The sequence below is a fragment of the Rattus norvegicus genome, chromosome 15 (assembly GCF_036323735.1).
Source record: "Rattus norvegicus strain BN/NHsdMcwi chromosome 15, GRCr8, whole genome shotgun sequence".
In the NCBI taxonomy this organism is placed as follows: Eukaryota; Metazoa; Chordata; class Mammalia; order Rodentia; family Muridae; genus Rattus; species Rattus norvegicus.
In genome coordinates this window covers 32,718,669-32,738,014 of record NC_086033.1, presented here as the reverse complement: position 1 = coordinate 32,738,014, position 19,346 = coordinate 32,718,669, and the positions used below count along the sequence as shown (strand labels likewise).

Sequence of the window (19,346 nt, the reverse complement as noted above, 5' to 3'; positions counted from 1 at the left end):
TTCCCCATGGCTTGCTCTGCTCACTTTCTTATAGAACCCAGGACCACCAGCCCAGGGATGTCACCACCCATAATGAGCTGGGCCCTCCCCCATCAATCACTAATTAAGAAAATGCCCTACAGACTTACCCAGGAGCCTGATCTTATGGAAACATTTTCTGTCTTTTTTTAATTGATAATATATTTTTAATTTATTCTTCTCTTATACAACATATCCTGACTGCTTTCTCCTCTCCCCTCCTTCTGATTCCTGCTCCCCTCACCCCCAGATGAACGTTCCTCCATTTTTCTTTTTTTAAAAAAAAGGGTAGTCCTCCCAGAATATCCACCAAACATGACCTAACAAGACTCAATAAGACTAGGCACAAACCCTTGTATCAAGAATGGATCCTCATAGGGAGAAAAGGGTCCCATGAGCAGGCAGAGGAGTCAGAGACAGCCCCTCTCCCACTGTTAGGAGTCCAACAAAAACTCTAAGCTAAACAACCACAGTGTATGTGCAAAGGACCTAGTGCAGATCCACGCAGGCTCCATGGTTGCTTCTTTAGTGTCTGAACTCCTATGAACCCTACTTGGTTGATTCTATACATTGTGTTGTCATAGTGCCCTGAAGTGGAAACTTAAGGGTTCTTTGGAAAGTCAGTTGGATGGTGTTTTGCTGGGGTGAACAGGTGAAGGAACATTTCATTAAAGCAGACACAGAAGAGTGGATGTTCTGCTAAAGCAAGCGTGTGAGAGGATATGTGATGAAAGGTTACTTCCTAATAACACATATGTATTGGTCTACCTTACACTATGTAGTTGAGCTGCAGTTGTCTGGACGACATGGAGAGAAGCATGCCAAAAGCCTTCTGGTGTCATACTACAGTTTGTTGTCACTTCTGAGGACTCAGGCTGATTGGGTGCACATGATAAGGCAAGACCTATGCTGAGGCAAGGCACGTAGAGGGCACGTGATGTTTGGAGGGTATAAATAGGGCTCCATGGAGTGATGGAGACAGAGCTTTGCTTGCTGGTATAGCTAGCTGTGCAATGCTTGTTGGTCTCTCAACTTTGCTGATCTTTACTTCCCTAAGAGAGGTATAGCCAAGAACGGGTGGTTCCTGTTGGTCCCCCCTACTGACGTGAGCCGAGGCTGAGAACTGGCTGTCTTTTCTAGGTCAGATCACCGCTGTTGGTGACCCACCTCTACTGAACAGGACTGCTGGTATAGCCACGAAGTGTCTGTGAATGGATCGAGCTACTGGCGGACTGAACTGCTGATTTCCAGATGACACAGTTGGGAAGTTGCTCCAGGGAACCTTTCTGGACAGGTCCATGTCCCCTTTCTCTAATGAGAAAGAATTCTCATTAGAATCTCAAATGGCTGAAAACACATAAAGAAATGTTCAACATCCTTAGCCAGAGAAACGCATATCAAAACTGCTTTGAGATTCCATCTGTTAGAATGACTAAGATCAAAAACACAAATGAGACTCCATGCTTGGGAAGATGGGGAGCAAGGGGACCACTCCTCCATTGCTAATGAGAGCGAAAACTTGTACAGCCACCATTGAAATCAATATGGCAGTTTCTCAGAAAACTGGGACTCAATCTTCCTATCTTTTGGACATATAACCAAAAGATGACCCATCGGACTCACAGGACACTTGCCCAACTGTGTTCATAGTGGCTTTATTCATAATAGCCAGAAATCAGAAACAATCTAGATGTCCTTCAACCAAAGAATGGATAAAGAACATATGGCATATTTACATAATAGAATTTTACTCAGCTTTTATGGAAAAAATGACATCATGAAATTTGCAGGCAAATAGATGGAACTAGAAAAAAACCATCCTGAGTGAGGTAACCCAGACCTAGAAAGACAAACATTATATGTGCTCATTTATAAGTGGATATTAGCTCTTATGTAAAAAAAATCACAGTACAATCCATAGGTCCAGAAAAGTTAAGTAAAGAGAAGTCTAGGAGAAGAAGCATGGATCTCCCTGGGAAGAGGAAATCAGATAGATTTTGCGGGTGGGTTGAGGGCAGGTAGAGATGAGAACAGGAGCAATCAGGCTGGGGAGGGAGGAACCAAGGAAGAGAATATGAAGAGAGATTCTGGGGATAGGTGGGTATTTAGGGGACTATGTGAAAACCTAGTAGAGGTGAACCTTTTGGAGCCTATGAGGGTGACCCTAATGAAGAATCCTGGTAATAGAGGAGGTGGAGCCCAAACTGACCATCTTCTTTAGCCAGGCTAGGCTCCTATTGGTGGGACTAAGGCAGCAACTCAGCCATGAAATCAATGACCCACAACTTGTTATGTCTGCAAGATATACTGGGGCATTGGTGGCTCAGAGCTTGTGAGAGTGGCCAACCAATGACTGATCTAACCTGAGGTCCACACCACAAGAGGGAGCCGTGCCCAACACTGCCTGCATGGACAGGATGTAGGTGCCTCATAGACCCAAGGTAGAACCAAATGTGACTGACCTCCCTCCAAAGTCAACCAAAAGATTCCTAATGATGTTCTGCTATGCTTAAAGATTGGTGCCTAACCCAACCATTATCAGACAGGGAAGGAAGTATCTCCCAGTGAAGAGGAAATAGAATATATAATTAGTTAAGAGACAGAGGGATCTTGGAAATGGTGGATTAAATGAGAAAGGAGAGGAAAGTGTGGGGAGGGTAAGAGAGGGACTACAAGGAGGGACAAGTAACACCAAGACATTTGAAGGGTCCTATGGAAACCTACTTCTGTTGAAGCATCTTAAAATATATACATGTATGAGGGAAATCTAAACAAAGTCACTGAACAATTGAGAGAGACAATGCTCCAACTAGATATCCTTTGCCACTAAGTGAAACTTCTGTGCCAGGAACGGGTTATATAAAATTAAGTTGTTGGCCACAGAAACCCCAAACAACTCAGGTTATTATCAAGGCTGTCGGTTGCACTCTGCAGCCTGATAGCAAAGCAATGCTCTATTGCTAAAGACAACATGTATAGTCCATTGAACGTAGAGAAGTTGACCTGAGGCCTAACTAGGACCTTCAGTCCTACTGACTGGTGCTCAAGGTATTGGAAGGTTTTCTGCATGCTACCAGAGGAGAAAGGTAATGGTCAATCCAGCCTTAAACCTGTAATCTACAGTCTGCCTGCTTTATAGACTGGTGCGATCGTGGCACAAATGTTGTCCGAGTAACCAGCCACTCTCTAATTGGATTTAAGCCCCACTCCTTGAGATGGGACCCATACCCAAAATTGTTCAGGTGGCCAAGAACCTGAGAGTAGGTAGGCCATGAGTCTAGAGGAAAACCAAGTGCTAATCATTATGCTAAAAGTACATCGCAATAAAAGGACCCATGACATTCTGCTGTACCTGTAGATCAGTGCCTTCCTCAGCCATCATCACAGAAGCTTCTTTATACAGTAAATGGGAACCATTGCGGATATCCACAGCCTGACAATGTGCAGAGGGTCAGAGATTTTGAAACACTCAGTCCTAAATGGGATGTTTCTACCAACTCCTTTCCCGGGTCTCAGGGAGCTACGTGGAAGAGGTGGCAAACTGTAGGAGCCAGAGGGAATAGAGGACCACAAAGAAACAGTGTCCTCCAGATAGGATAAATATGATGCATTTATGAACTCATAGAGACTGTGGCTGTATGTACAGGGCCTGCATAGGTTCAAGAAATATGGGATCCTAGAACTAAGAGGGAGCAAGTAGACAAGGGCCCCCAGCTCTAACCGAGATGCTCTCTGAAGCCCACACTTGTTTGGAAAGGAAAAACTAGTCTTCTCTTATGGAGTCTCGCTGGGTATGTTAGCCACACTGCAGGCTAGGCCTCATGCCAAGGAGTAATTGGTCAACACAAAATGAACTCAATGGTATTTTTGTAGAGTTTTTAATTTCTCTATTGCTTTAATTGCATTTTTGTTTTATTCATCTTTTTGCTTATCTATCTTGGTTTCCATTTTTTGTTTATGTGGGCTTATGTGTGTGAGAGAGAATTTCTTTTGCTGTTATTCTTTATTTGTTTCGGTTGGGTTTTTGTTGTTTTTTTTAAAGCGAGAGAATGAAGGGATGTTGAGCTGGGTGCCTGGGGAGGTGGGGAGAATCTGCAAGGAGTTGGAGAGGAGAGTATAATCAGGGTATATTGTTTGAGATACTCCTTTTCAATATGAACCAGGACCAAAACTGTTAATACTTAGAAAGTAAAACTATTCGGTAATAACTGAAAATGCTCAGGAAAAAAAATATTGGGTCCACGCAAGATTTTATTACAATGTGGAAAATGGGGTAGAACATGGCACAGAAGCCAGGGTATTGCGGATAGTCCTTTCCCCTGCTGTAAAAATAGATATTGCAGAAGGGCTCCAAATAGAGGCTACAGCAGCTTCCTTTCTCACCACCCAGTGTGCAGCACCTAGACTCAGGAGAGGTACCCTGTTCACACACTAGAAGTTTTATCTCTTCTTTGACATTCTCTGAGGTAAAATAAAACCTGTTCCTGAATGTCTATGTTAGGTGCTTGTCTTGTTGCTAAGCTCAAACACCAGACAAAAGAAGCAGGAGGAAGGGAGGGCTTGCTTTGGCTTCCAGTTAGAGGGGATACATTATTTCACGTGGGAAAGGCACAGCAGTGGGAGGAGCAGGAGGCTAGCTGGTCACATTGTGTCCACAGTTAAGAAAGGAAGAATCACAATCCTCACACTCAGCGTTTTTTCTCCTTTTTATTCAGGACCCCAGACCCTGGAATTTGGATAGCGCTGTCCCTCTAATTAGAAGTTGCTCTGTCATTCCCAGAGCTTTGTCTTTCACGCACCTGTGGAGCTGTGACTTTGATAATCGTTATAAAACCACCACAGTCTCTAATCAGTTAATATATGGGTTCTGGCATCATGCCCTCTGTAAAATAACTTGCGTTCACCTGAAGTCTACTCTCCTCAATTTACTTAAATTTATCTCCAAAATGCTGAGATATGGAGGTGTGAGGTGATAAATCCCCCTTTCCCTCCCTCTTTCACGGGAGTCTTGCTATACAGCCCAGGCGGGCCCCAAGCTTGCATTCCTCCTGTCTTAGGTTCCTGGGTGCTGAAATAACAGATGTGTGGTATGTTACATTGCCCAGTTTAGAAGACCTACTTTCAAGCATTCACCTGGGATGACAAACGTATTTTGTAAAAATAAGTGCCATTTTTATGCGAGGTAATTATGTATTCTTCCAGAGAGTTGCTAATTATATAATGTTCTGAGGTTCAGTGTGATGTTTCAGTACATTTATACATAACATATTGATCAACACGGGAGATTTAGGTTAGCCATCACCCCAAGCAGTTATTATATCTTTGAAATGAGAGCATTAAAAAAAACCTTTTCCAGCTATTTTTAATAGCTGACATAATAATATTACTATAGCCACCCACCTGGAACACCAGACCTCCTGTCTGGATGTTCTGTGTCTGTTAACCACCCTTGAACTTTCTGACCACTCCTCACCTTTGGTAATTACTGTTTCCCTTCTGTGAGCTCAGGGTTCCTTGATTCTTCATAGGAGAGAAATCACAATGTATTTGTCTTTCTGCAACTGGTTTGTCTCACTTAGCACCGTAATCTTTGGTCTTATCCAGGGTGCTGCAAGAGACAGTTGTTTTGTGTGACTGGCATGCCACGGCACACAGACATTTTCTTTGTCCGCTGGCTTATCAATAGACACCTGGATTAATCCATATCTTTACTATTGTGACAGGAGATCAGAGTCTCCTTCATATGATGGCTTTCTTCAGTTACATGTTCAGAAGTGGGATAACTGGATCACTTAATCTTTTTGTTGTTGTTGTTCTTTTGTTGTTTGTCCTTATGACTCTCCTTACAGTTTTCCACAATGGTTGGGTTATGTAGATCGGCACTAAGTCTGTAAGAGCTCCCCTCTCTACGCCTCCAGCAGCTTATCACTTCTCTCTGTGATTATAGTCATCTAATAGGAATCAGATACATTGTTGTGAACTGGATTTGCATTTCCCCCTGATTAGATGCTGGCTGACCATGCTTTCTGATACTTGTTTAACACGTATCTCTTCCCTTGATAAATACCTTTTCCGGTAATTTTCCCACTTTTAAGTTGGGTTATTTGGTTCTTTTTATTAAGTTTTACATATTATGGTATCAATCTCCTGTCAGATGAATACTTTGCAAATGTATCCCCCATTCTGTAAGCATTTCTTTAATCTGTTGGGGTTTTTTTGTTTTTTTTTTCCCATTTGGTTTGCTACAGATCAGCCTATGGTTTGATTTATTGCCATGTGTCTGGTTTTTTTGGTTTTGTTATCTGTGTCTTTACATCTTGTGTGTGTGCAGTTAGTGCAGACCAATGGTCAACTGTGGATGTCATTCCTCAGGAGCTGCCACAAAGTCCCTAATTTGGTCTAGAACTCATCAAAGCCAGGTTGATGGTGCACAACTATAATACCAGAACTCAGGAGGCAGAGGCAGAAGGGCATGAATTTGAGGCCAGGGTAGGCAACACTCTGTCTCAAACAAGTAAACTTACTACATCTAAAATAATTCTCGACTGCACAGGGAACATTCTTCAGAATGAACCTGTATGTTGGGTCATAAAACAAGTCTTATTTTTTCAGAAGATTTAAATCCTATAAGTAATTTTTCTGCTCACAGTGGACTAAAACTAGCAATTAGTAATAGAGGAAATGGTGCAAACCGTGGAAATTGAGCAGTACACTTTTGAATGACCGATGGGTCAATGAAGAAATTAAAAAGGATATTTAATATTTTTGACGTAGAAATCGGAACACAGCAAGGCAATGTAAAAAAGCAAAGTCAACAGCAGTAGACAACCAGATAGGGAAACTCAGGAAAACATCAAATTAATTAACATCCCACCTCAAGAAATTAGAAAAGGAAACGGAAATAAAACCCAAAACCAGTAAAGGAAGAAAAAGAAAATAAAGAATGAGCAAAAATAAACAAAACAAAGACTTTAGAATACAAAGAATAATTTAGAATATAAAGAATAATAAAGTGTAGAACTTGAGTTTGAACAAGAAAACAAAACCAAAAACCCTTTAGTTAAAGTAAGAAGAGAGAGAGAGAGAGAGAGAGAGAGAGAGAGAGAGAGGGAGAGAGAGAGAGAGAGAGAGAGATTCAGATACCAACTAAAGAGTTGTGGATGATGCTGTACTCCTGAGATGGAGGCGGCCAGATGAGGCATTCAAGGCTGGTACCTAACTATGACCGAAAGAGGAAACGTTACCACAGAGATGGAGATGCTGGAAACGTAAGCTGAGAGTTGGTAGAGTGAGACTCTGGGACTGGCTTGGGCCTTTGAAACCTCACTTCCTCCAAGGGCACACCTTCTAATCCTTTCAAATAGTGCCTGTAACTTTAATATTTTCAAGTCCTATTTTTTATTCTATTTATTGGATATTTTTTATTTATACTTCAAATTTTTTTATTTATACTTCCCCCCCACCCAACCACACACTCCTTCCTTCCTTCCCGCCCTGACATTCCCCTACACTGGGGGATCCAGTCTTGGCAGAACCAAGGGCTTCTCCTCCCATTGGTGCCCGACAAGGCCATCCTCTGCTACATATGCAGCTGGAGCCATGGGTCTGTCCACATGTACTCTGGTTGGTGGTTTAGTCCCTGGGAGCTCTGGTTGGTTGGTATTGTTGTTCTTATGGGGTTGAAAACCCCTTCAGCTCCTTCAATCCTTCCTCTAACTCCTTCAATGAGGACCCTGTTCTCAGTTCAGTGGTTGGCTGTGAGCATCTGCCTCTGTATTTGTCTCTAGCAGAGCTTCTCAGGAGACAGCTATATCAGGCTCCTGTCAGCATGCACTTCTTGGCATCCGCAATATTGTCTGGGTTTGGTGGCTGTGTATATATGGGCTGGACTCCAGGTGGGGCAGACTCTGAATGGCCATTCCTTCAGTCTCTGCTTCAGACTTTGTCTCCACATCTCCGATCTCCTCCTATTGAATATTTTTGTTCCACATTCTAAGGCCTGAAGCATCCACACTTTGGCTGTCCTTTAGTTTCATGTGGTCTGTGGATTGTATCTTGGGTGATCTGAGTTTTTGGGCTAATATCCACTTATCAGTGAGTGTCAAATCCTATTTTTAACGATGGTTCTTAAACACCTGAACCTTCCTTGTAGCCCAACACCCACCAGAGGTAGAAGGAAAGAAACAACACAGGGAAAGTGGACCGGTTTAGAAATGGTTCTTTGCAGCAAACCCTATCTGTGTTGTCAGGAAATCAACAGTTCAGTTCACAGGAACCAGCAGCAGCAGCTCGATCCACTTGCAAACACTTCACGGATACACCAGCAGAACAATTTGGTGGAATTGGGATGGCAAACAGAAATTAGTAATGGTAGCACTACTTAGCAGAGACAGCCAGGACTTGGCCTTGGCTTGAGTCAGCAGGGGGGACCTGGAGGCATGCTGGGATCTCTCAGTGAAGTGAAGATCAGCAAAGACACGAGACCACAAGCTTTGAACAGCTAGCTTTATAAGCAAGTCAAGCTCAGCCTCCATCAATGTCACCCTCCAATCATCACGTGACCTCCACAGGTCTTGCCTCAGCACGTCTTCTGTCTCAGCTGACATGATTCTGTCAATCAGCCCAGGTCTGAAGAAATGGTGAGAAGCCTCAACGCATCACCACAAGGTTTTTGGTGCATTTCTCTCTATGGAGTCCTAACAAATGTAGCTCAACTATGCAATGTAAGGCAGACCAACACATACGTGTTGTTAGCAAAGAATCCTTTATCACGTGTCCTTTCACGTGCTTGCTTTAGCAGAACATCCTTTCTCCTGTGTCTGCTTCAGCAAAATGTTTCTTCACGAGTCTGTCTTAGCCTTCCACCTGTGTCCACTTCAGGAAAATGTTCCTCCACATGTTCGTCCCAGCATAACACCATCCAATACTGTTGACTTTCCAAAGAACCCTTAAGTTTCTTCTTCAAGTGCCAGCCCCTGGTAACCAAGAATTCAAATCTATGAGTCTGTGGGATGTTCTTATTCAAACAACCACATAGGGTCTCCATATGTAGCCCTGACTGGCCTGGAACTCTGTGTAAATCAGTCTGGTGGTTTGTTTGGTTGTTTGGTTTTTGTTTTTGTTCTTTGAGACAGGGTCTGGAGATGGGAGCCCCAGCCTTAGCCTCCCAAATACACCAGCATAATTGGCTTTTATTCTCGTTTTTGAAAGACACAAAGCACAACTCCTTTTGTTTGTGTCTCTTGGTTCCTACATTTAATTTCTCATTTGTAATTACATTTTTAATCTCTCAATTTTTTTCTTTGATCTTTCTTTTATATTTTGTGTATCGTCAAGGCCTGAATCTGGTGCCAGCAAGCACACACAGCTATCCTCACTTTCTTAACATGCTGGGTATTAACAATCATGGTAGGTTCTCCTTTTGGCTATAACCTGTTCTAGCCTTGCTTACTATATATTGCAGCCTTGAGCAATCTTTTCAAAAGCATCTTGCCTGCCACGTTTTCTAAGATTTGAGGCTGTCTCTCCATATTTCTCCATACACGTAGCCCCATACACATGGCCCAACGTGGTCAGCTTCTCCTGAGTAGCAGTTGTCCTTTGCCTAGAAGATGTCCCCCTATCTCATCTCGGATTGATCACTGCGGTGGAAAAAGTCGCAGCCACGTCCATAGTTTGTTCCATGAAAATGATCTACTTCTTTTCTGCTTGGAAACTTGCAGAATTCTCCCTTCCCTCTTGTGCTTTAAATTTTTATGAAACTATGTTATGGTGTTGCTTTTACTATCGATTCTTCCTGAAACTTTGGTAGCACCCTTGTTACTTCTTTTTTCACCCCCAAAGTATTCACCCCCAAATCTGAGAACTGATTCTGATCTTCTTGTCTGTGTCCACCACTCTTGGAAACTTCCTTCGTAAATTTGGTCTCTAAATTTAACAAGTTCTGATGAATCTTACTTTTTACTTCCCTTTCATCCTGGATAGCGTAAGTACAAATGCAGAAGGGTAAACAAATTCTTTTAATATAAGTAATATACACACTGACTGTCAACCGGGAGGCCCCTTCAATGAACACAGGTTGACAATCCTATCTGGCTAAACCAGGAATGGTATGAACTATTCCGACCATTTTGCAGAGTGAAGGATTTACAGGTTTCCAGAAAGGTACAGAAAGTGGTGGGCCACTGCAGCTAAACACAGTGTTTGGAATCTGCCACAGGTCTCGCACCTCTCCAGTCTTGCAATAATTCTTCATATGATGGTCAGAGAGGCGATTAGAAGGCAAATGTGGATAAATTCTTCTCGTGAGGAGCTCACCCAAGAGGACTCGAGGTTGTGCCCCGTGTGTAAACCATGGGGAAATCATGCACATGCAGGTGAGCATCCCAGCATGGCTTACGACTGGCTTTTCTGGAGAGGGAAAGCAGGGGATTACATCATAGCAGCTTAGTATGTCTGGAGTCCAAGGCCAGCTCTTGTCTGGTGGTCTGCATGAAGCCTGGATCAAGGAGTCAACAGAGTCCTGGTTAATGGGCTAGGACAACACAGAGGAGACCTCCATACTCCTTTCTCCCGGAAGAGCTGCCAAGACCCTAGCCCCAGGCTCTTACCAGCTCTGCCAAAGCATGTTACTGGTTTTGAGAAGAAACTATATTCCTTCTCCATATATCAGGGCCTCAGGGAAAGCTCCAGTGGGTCAGTCCAGCCCTCCACAATCTGCCTGCATTGGCTTGTACATAAAATAGAAATATGTGGCTCACACAATTGGCTCTTTCCATAAAGGACTGGATAGAGATATTTAGATATTCAAGGTCAAGTGGCCTCTGTTAAAACTTCCCAACTGTCTATTGTAACTATCTAATGTGGTGTGCAAGCAGCCACAGGCAATGTGTGAATGAATGGCATTGCTGGGCTCCAATAAAATAACATTTATAAAAGCAGGCAGCAGGCGTGATTTGGTCTGTCCCTGATAGGTGACAGTTGGTGACTCTTGTGGTGACACTACAGATTTGGAAGTTAATACATCACTGCACATCTTCCCCAATTCACCTTTTCCTTTGGTCTCCACCAACATCACTGAGTGGCATCGGGCACAGAATAGGTTCTCGGTGTTGAATGCAGAGCCTGGCTGCATATGACTGGTGTTTCTGGATGGACACAAAACCATGCTTCTGGCCCAAAGTTGACAGAAGCCCAATGTGAGTTCCTTGCACAGTGCTGGGAGCAAGAAGAGGGTTGCCCCCTCCATAAAATTAGGATAAGAAAAAGGTTCTCCACTGGTCCCCTCTTGTCTTCATGATAGGACTCAATGTTCCTGACTTCCCATGAGGGTCTTCATGGCCTGGTTTCTGCTCCTATCTCTGCCCTCACATCCTTCCTCTTGGCATCTGATCACTGGTATACCAAGCTGCGTCCTCTAAGTGCTTTGTGATTTTACACACACTGTTCCCTCTGCCAATAGTGCTGTCCCCCTTCCCATCTCCTCGGCATGTAAGTACTGAGAATTGTACTTTTCAAGTCCCCTTCTCCCAGTAGTCCAAATTCTTTTTGTTGTGACAAACATCTGAGAAAAATCTCCTTAAAGAAGGAAATATTTATGGTTTCAAAGGTTCTAATCTAGGTCACTCCTTTTCCTTGATCACTCTTTTCTCTGTGATATCTCCAGCTTGGGTCAAGTTGACACACAAGACCAGCCAGTACAGTATCAAACACAATAACTTATGTCACATTCATGTTTCCTATAAAGAGAAGCCAGTTCTTTTCTCCTCTGTAGCGAAACATCCTTGGCTCCACTTGAGCCTAGAACATTGTTGGAGGGCATCGTAGAGCAATGTGAACCAACTCAACCCCTGGCTTATTTTCTGCTAAGAGCTTCTAAATGACACCTGACCATATACCACGGATTTCCAGCGAGATTCCACTTGCCAGTGTTTCGTCCCATTTCCTTCACAAACAAACTCATGAGTTTAAAGTCCTGTTGTTTGAATGCGGCTGCTATTAAATATCCAACTTCACTCTTCTAGGTAAGGACCCTGGCCTAAACCGCCAGCTCACCCATCTTCTCAGCCCGCCCTCCAGTACCACAGCCCTGCCGGAGACCATCTATTCCTTACCTGCTGACTGGACTTTCTTCACATAAGAACCCCAGAGTGGCACTGCTAAGTCTAACCCATGCCTGCAGCCTACCAAAGACTTTCTTTCACAATGGACTGTGATGTGGGTATGTGAGGCGGAGAAACCTTTTCTTTCCTAAGCTGTTTTTTGGTCCTGGTGCTTATCACAACCATGGGAAGCAAACTAGGATGGTAAAGCCATTTTTAACTTTCAGGTTATGATGCAGAGCACCTCACAATGGAATTCTCACAATAAAAAAAACGTTCCACGGAGGCAATCGTTTCTGTAGATTAACACCCTAATGTATAGATATAGCCATCCAGGCCGATAAGCAGACATTGCCAGCATTGCCCTTAGAGTCCCTTCCTTTGCCACATGGAGTCCTTTCTTCACCACGAACCCGCACCCTTTTGTGATAGAATTATGTTTGCTTCTCCCCACATTGCTATTTCCTATCCCCACCTGTATCCTTAAACACCTTGATTAGTTTTGCAGGTTTTTCCCCTTTTAGCATCACGTAAGTGAAAATCATATACTATGTAATCTTTTGTTTGTTTTTAAAGTGTAATCATTTTACTCTATTCTAATTTGACTACATTGTGTCTGTTTATTGGAACTCTGTTCTCTAGGGAATGGCGTGGTCACTGATATGTGACCGGGCCTATTAAGAACCCCTGGCACAGGTGGGGGAGAGAAGGTTATCATACCCTCACCTGAGTTTCCAGCCACCATTCCCTTCTCCCCTAACTGCACTTCATCCTGCCACATCTGCACATTGTCGTGGGGGAGGGGCTAAGCTATATAGAAGGTAAAATGTTGACTGTGGTAGAGATGATGTGGCGTTTATAAATTGTCACCTAGACCTAGAAGCTTTTCTGGTGATGCAGCTGCCCCAGAGTCACCCACACTCCCCTAAGTAACCCCTCACCCATGTTCCTATAGGTGATCTCATGTTTATGGTCCCCCCTGTAGGTTAGTGACCTTCTCACCCACACCCCTATAGTAACCCAAGAAAACTCATTTCTCTACCAAGCTGAGCAGGATGGAATTGTTTCCTGAATCTGTCGATGCCCTATTTGGAGTGAACAGGCATTTCTTTATATCTCCTCAGGAAGTCACACAATGTGTTTTCAGTTCCTTCGTTTTGATAGGGTATTTATGAATAGACCGTTTATTTATACATTCTGCTGCTAATGGATGTTGGGTGGTTTCCGTATGAGTCAGTTATATACAGAGCAATACAGGTGCATATAATTCTGTTGCCTAGGAACCAGATGAGAAATTGCTGTTCCGTATCAGGTGTGGTCAAACCTGTGCACAAAACCATCACAGTGGTGTCAGGTTTCACGCCAATGGAAGCGTTCAAAGGGCTCCCATTACTCTGAGTCTTCGCCAACACGTATTCTCAGGTGTACCTTACCTGGGTTTTGTTTGTTTCTTTGTTGTTTTCTTTTGTTTTTTTCAAGTTTTCCAGGTTGGCTGAGCGCATTTTTATGCTGTTTATAAGTGTTTGGAAATGTGTTTTGTAAAGTGTCTCTTCATCTTGTCCTTTCCTTTGGTTAGTCTTAATTGTCTCCTCCCATTCATGCTTTTCCTGTGTCATCATGAAGATATGCCCATTTCCCCAAAGGCTTCCGTGCTAGAAGGTGGTTCCCAAGGCATGCAGTGTTGATGGGTGAAGTTTGGGGCAAATGACAACATCACAAAGGCTATGGCTTCATGATTAATCCACCAATGAGAATAAATTTAAATACATTATTATTGAGTGGTAAAACTGTCAAAGGCATAGCCTGGGTGGGGGAAGCAGGCTTGTGGGGCGCTCCCTGGGAAAAATGTACTTGACTCTGACATGTTCAACCTTGCACGACGCCCCCCGCCCCGTGTGCCTCTGTCTCTCTCTGTCTCTGTCTGTCTCTCTGTCTCTCTGTCTCCTTCCTGGCTGCTCGAGACTGAGAACCCAAATAAATCCTTCCTCCCTTAATACCTTACCTCAGGCATTTTCTTTTGTGGTAACGAAAAACTACCATGCTAAGGTGGTTTGAAAAATGCCCTCATAAGCTCAGGCACTAGGGCATTTGGTCCCCAGTTGGTGGTCGTGTTTGGGGATGGTTAGGAGGACCATCCTTCCCTGAGGACATCTGTCAATGGAGATGGCCTCTGAGAGTATAACGCGCTGAAAACTTCTGGTACTGTGTTTCCTGCCTGCAGATGTGGTCTCTCTGCTCCAACTCCAGCTGCCATGCCGGCTGCTTGCCACCATGCCTCCCACCAAGATGGATTCTGCTCCCTCGGGACCTGAAAACCAAAAGAAACGCTTTTTCCCGTAAGTCGCCACAGTCATGGTGTCTCATCACAGCAACAGAAAAGTGACTGATTCCAATACGTTTTTACTTTCCTAATAGTGTACTTTACATTTGTAACATGTTACTAATTTCAGTATTAACCTTTGCAGGTGGTAGGCTTTCTTGTATGCTGTCCAATGTTTCCCTATCCAGAGCCCAGAAACATGTCTCCTAAAAGGTGCACTAGCTGCTTCATTGAACTTGATCAAGTTGCCCAAGATATGTGATTTTAAATCCATCAAAGGGGGAGGGGGGAATTTGATTTTCTTACTAATCTAGAATGCTTACTCTCTGTCTCCCGGCAACCTTCAGGTTCACATAGCAGAGGCTATCCCACATGATCTGTGGTAACTCTTTCCCTCCCTCTCACCCGCTACCCCTGCCTCTCCTCCTCTTTGCTCTCCTCCTCTTCCCTGATATTTGCGCACAGCCTCCCAGTAGCTCCTTCCCCGTTGCCTCTTCAGCAAGTCCACTCTGGCCTTTGCCTTCATGGTACAGCAGTTAACCCAGCTGTTCTAGTGAGGCTTCCTATTGCTGTGATAGAACACCGTGACCAAAAGCAAGTTGGGGTAGGGGGATGGTTTATTGGGCTTATACTTCCTTTTTACTGTCCATCATTAAAGAAAGTTAGGACAGGAACTCAAACAGGGCGGAAACTTGGAAGCAGAATCTGATGTAGAGGCCATGGCGGGGTGCTGCTTACTGGCTTGCTCCCATGGCTTGCTCAGCTTGCTTTCTTGTAGAATCCAGGACCACCTGGCCAGGGATAGCATCACCCACAATGGGCTGGGCCCTCCCCCACCAGTCACTAATTAAGAAAAGACCCTACAGACTTGCCCACAGCCCAGTCTTATGGAGGCATTTTCTCAGTTGGGGCTCCTTCCTCTCCAGGGATTCTAGCTTGTGTTAACGACATAAAACAAGCCAGTACACCAGCCAAGTCACAAGACATGTCCTTCTAGAGAGACAGGCAGGGAGTTAAAGTTCTAGAAGTCCTTATCTGGGGACTGCTCTGGCTAAAACCCCTAATCCCAGCACACGGTCTTTTCCACCTCCATAACTTGTAAGCTGTGAAGACAGGATGGGGCACACACATCTCCTTGCATCATGATGCACTGATCACTACTGGCCCGTCTGGGGCGCCCTCTTATTTAATTTAATTTATTTTTCCTATCAAGCACTTCCATTGCTATTTCTCCATCTTTCACTTTTATGCAGTCATACTCGCCCATGTTGTTTTGTGTGAACACATTTTCCCTTCTACAGACAATGTTGTGACATGGATTTTACTCTGTGTTTCTAGCCGTGTGGATGCACATGTACGCATGTTTGGACATCTCAAGCTAAGTGTATGCCCGGTTCACTGAATCGTGTTATACCCAAAGCCCCTCTAACTGCTGTCTCACAGGCGGGGGGAAATCAAGACAGGGCTGAGACATATCACAGTGACGCATTCAGAGATGTATACAGTGCTACCAATGCAAAGGGGCTGACCTTGAACTGGCCCACTGAAGTGATCTAAAAAGCAGTGGCTGTGCCCAGCTGAACAAGCAGTTTTTGGAAGAATCTCAGACTTCCCTGGGATCCCTCTAGGTACCATTTTTATCTTTCTTCCAGCCCAACCCCAAAGACTCCCTGGAACACAGGAGAAATGAAGGTGCAAAGTGTTGAAGTAAATGGAGCGGGGAGTTACAGGAAACACCTGACTTTGGGGACATGGACCTTGCTAAGAACTGGTACTGCTGTTCCCATGGTGGTGGCGCTTGAGATCTTTGATTGTTGTAGACATAAAAAATAAATAACCTGAGAGGCTTTGGCAGGTGACAAGGAGATCACTAGTACCAGGATTCCCCCTCCCCCAGGGTCAGCATTTACAAGCACAGGCAGCAGGGGAACAGGTCACAGTGGAGCCAGGAGCTCTTCTCACTCACCCCTGGGGTAAAAGCCAAGGACCCAGCCACTGGTGGTGAGTCACAGGGAGGAGCCAGTCATATCTACTTCATTGATGGGTTCAAAGAAGTTGAGAATTAGGTGGAAGGAGACAGGTGAGAGTGACAGTCAGAGTCGCCTCCGAGAAGTTAAATTTATTCAAATTTAGAATGAAGCGTCTACTCCATTCTCTCTGAGTTGGAGGCATCTAACAGAGCAGGACAAACACGATGCATCCAGTGAATTCCAAGCAGCCCCGCTCTAACCTCGAGCAGACAGCTGACTAGATATGGCACCAATAAGCCTGCTTGCTGGACACGAGAAAGTCATTTGAGTCCATTCTGCCTAAATGCAGGTAGCAGGGGGTGAAGGGAGGCAGAGGGCTGCCTTGCTTTTATAAACCACTGTGCACCGAGAGTGAATATTGGGATGTTCTTCAACTAAAATGAGAATGGAAAGAAATAAAAAAGCAAGCAGAGAAGGAAGTAGAGAGGAAGACACGTTTACTCAAGGGTGCTTTTGTAAGAGGTCAGTGACAATCTCCTGGATGGGCAGAAGAGAAAATGGAAGAAGGCGATAGCATCCTCCTTGAAGATTTCCTGGGAAGCTCATGAGCATTCTAGCCACTAACCTGCGGTACAAATGGGAAGAAACCACAGTGACATTTTGGGAACAGATGGGCTCCCATGACAACCTTCTCCCTATCACCTTGGGGATCTTAATCTATATGTTGGCAACCCTGCTGATGGGGCTGCAACACTGTAAGTTCTCCAGGGTCCCCTGGTGGGCATGGGACTTTCCTACTTCTCAGATTTACTCTGCTATATATTCATGGTGCCTAAAGGTCTTGTGGCTGTGGCCATGGAAACAGAATGCTCCTCCATAGGCTTCAAAACTGCTGAGGAAACGCCTTTGCCTAGTTATAAGTCCAGTTGAGACCACTGTGATCCCCAGTGTCCAGCAGAAAGAAGTCTTCACAGTTAGGTGTCTGTCCATTGAAGATTCAGACACACACCTCTCCACTCCTCAAAGACCTAGAAAAATTTTTCTTAAAACAGAAAAAAAAAAAAAGAATAAAAAAGAATAGTTAATCCCCCAGGTGTAGCCAACACAGCAGCCACATTGCAGAAAACAAACAAAACCACACACACACACACACACACACACACACACACACACACACACACACACTAAACCAGGAGTCAAAGAAGAACCCTTGAAGATATGGCCGAGTGCTGGATATGTGCAGGGTCCAGGATCCAAGCTTTAAACATCCTCAGAGGCTTACAGTGGAACCCCAGTGTGTGTGCCGACTGCAGAAACACTTGTAGAGCCACTGAGACTGTAACTGCACAGAGCGAGACAGCAGGTGGTTCTTGGCCAGCTGGGGAGATGTGAGTTTGAGCTGAGTTTGCCATTTGGCTTGCTTTGACTTCAGATTGAAGGACTCAAGGGGAAGGGTAGAAGAGACGAAGGCCCAAGTGGATGTGGAGGGATTCCCTCATGGGCTGGAACAGAAACAAGCACAAGCAAGTGGCCAGCCGGACTGAAGGCGTAGCATCCCACTGCCAGGGTGGGGTGTGTGCCAAGGCCATTTCTTGGAGCAATACCCAATTTCCCTCTGGGGAAATCAAGGCAGCAGTTTAAGTATCTATGGGGACTTGGAGGTGTGGCTCAGGGAAGAAGCACTTGCCTGGCTTGAATATGGCCTTGGGCAAATAGCCTTTCTCCAAGTAGCCACTGGGAAGGCAGAAAAGGGTTCTGAGAGAGTAGGGCAGCCTGAGAAAGAGTTAAAAGGGAGGGTGACAGCTGATGGTGTAAGCAGGGAGGTCGGTGACAAGGACAGAGGGACCCTGGGACTCGGCTATATAAAGCATCTTATGTGGGGATATTCTTGAGGCCTGGGACCCTTTGAAGATGCTCCATTTCCCAAGCTTCATTGATCCATGGTAGGAATCTGCTTCGGTCCATTGCTACAAGAGGAAGGCCATCATGTTATTGTGGTGACAAGACTTACAGAAGGAGAGCTAAAACCTCCAGACAATGTTGACCTGGTTGCCAGAGACTGGGAAACACTGAGTGGTATCTCCCGAGAGCCCCAGGAGAAGGCTGTGGCACCATCCTGTCCTTGTGTAATAGCCAAAGACACTGAGCCCAGGCAGGTGCAGATAGCGGCCAAGGAGGGATTCACTTGTAGGTGGGAAGGCTGGAGAAAACTGTGGGGATTGTCTGGTGTCAGTGTCCTTCTAAGGGTGGGCTGCCGCTGTTTAGATAAGGCTTCTCTTACCAGGATCTCAGGACACTCAGACGCTGGTGACAAATATGAGGAAAGGAGCCCCTCGAGATGAAAACCTTAGAAGACAGAGGGATTGGACCCTTGAAACAGGCGTGGTGTCTGCAGGCAAAGAAGCTGCTAGGATTTGCCAACCACACAGGAAGCTAAGTTGTGTGAGGAGGCTCACAGGTTTATTGTCAAAAGAAAAATAAAATGTGGATTCAGGCTCAGTGGTTCTCAGCAGCAACTCTCTCTCTCTCTCTCTCTCTCTCTCTCTCTCTCTCTCACACACACACACACACACACACACACACACACACACACACACACACACCATTCCCTACACTGACTGCCTCTGTCTTATTTTCCTCACAGTGTGAGGGACAGAGCCCAGGACCTTGTGCAAGCCAGACAAGTGCTCTACCACTGACTCTCTACCCAACCCCTGGCACCTACGACATTGATTCCTTAACAGGCCTGGCTGTCATTCAGTCTTCTGGCCAAACACAATCCTGGCCCAAGGGTTATGCTGTAGCTGCACCCAAAACTACATCCTCCATGGCCGTGTACCACCACAGTGTTCTCCCTCATGGTAGAGCTGACATCTGGACAGCTCTGGACTGAACTCTGCTTAGAAGACTCGAACTGAGGTCTCCACCAAGCTCTAA

At 44.8% G+C, this 19,346-nt stretch overlaps 1 long non-coding RNA gene across 2 annotated transcripts; it reads left to right on the top strand.

Moving 5' to 3' along the window:
* The first annotated feature begins 644 nt into the window (after nt 1-644).
* On the top strand, nt 645-18,908 carry LOC108352925 (uncharacterized). 2 transcript variants are annotated; one of them, XR_005493964.2, is made up of 5 exons: nt 645-752; nt 1,159-1,312; nt 12,042-12,238; nt 14,341-14,455; nt 18,694-18,908. It is a non-coding gene; the product is annotated as an uncharacterized LOC108352925 (long non-coding RNA). The 2 variants fall into 2 exon arrangements; XR_010058138.1 differs by having other exon boundaries at nt 1,159-10,394.
* The last annotated feature ends 438 nt before the right edge of the window (nt 18,909-19,346 follow it).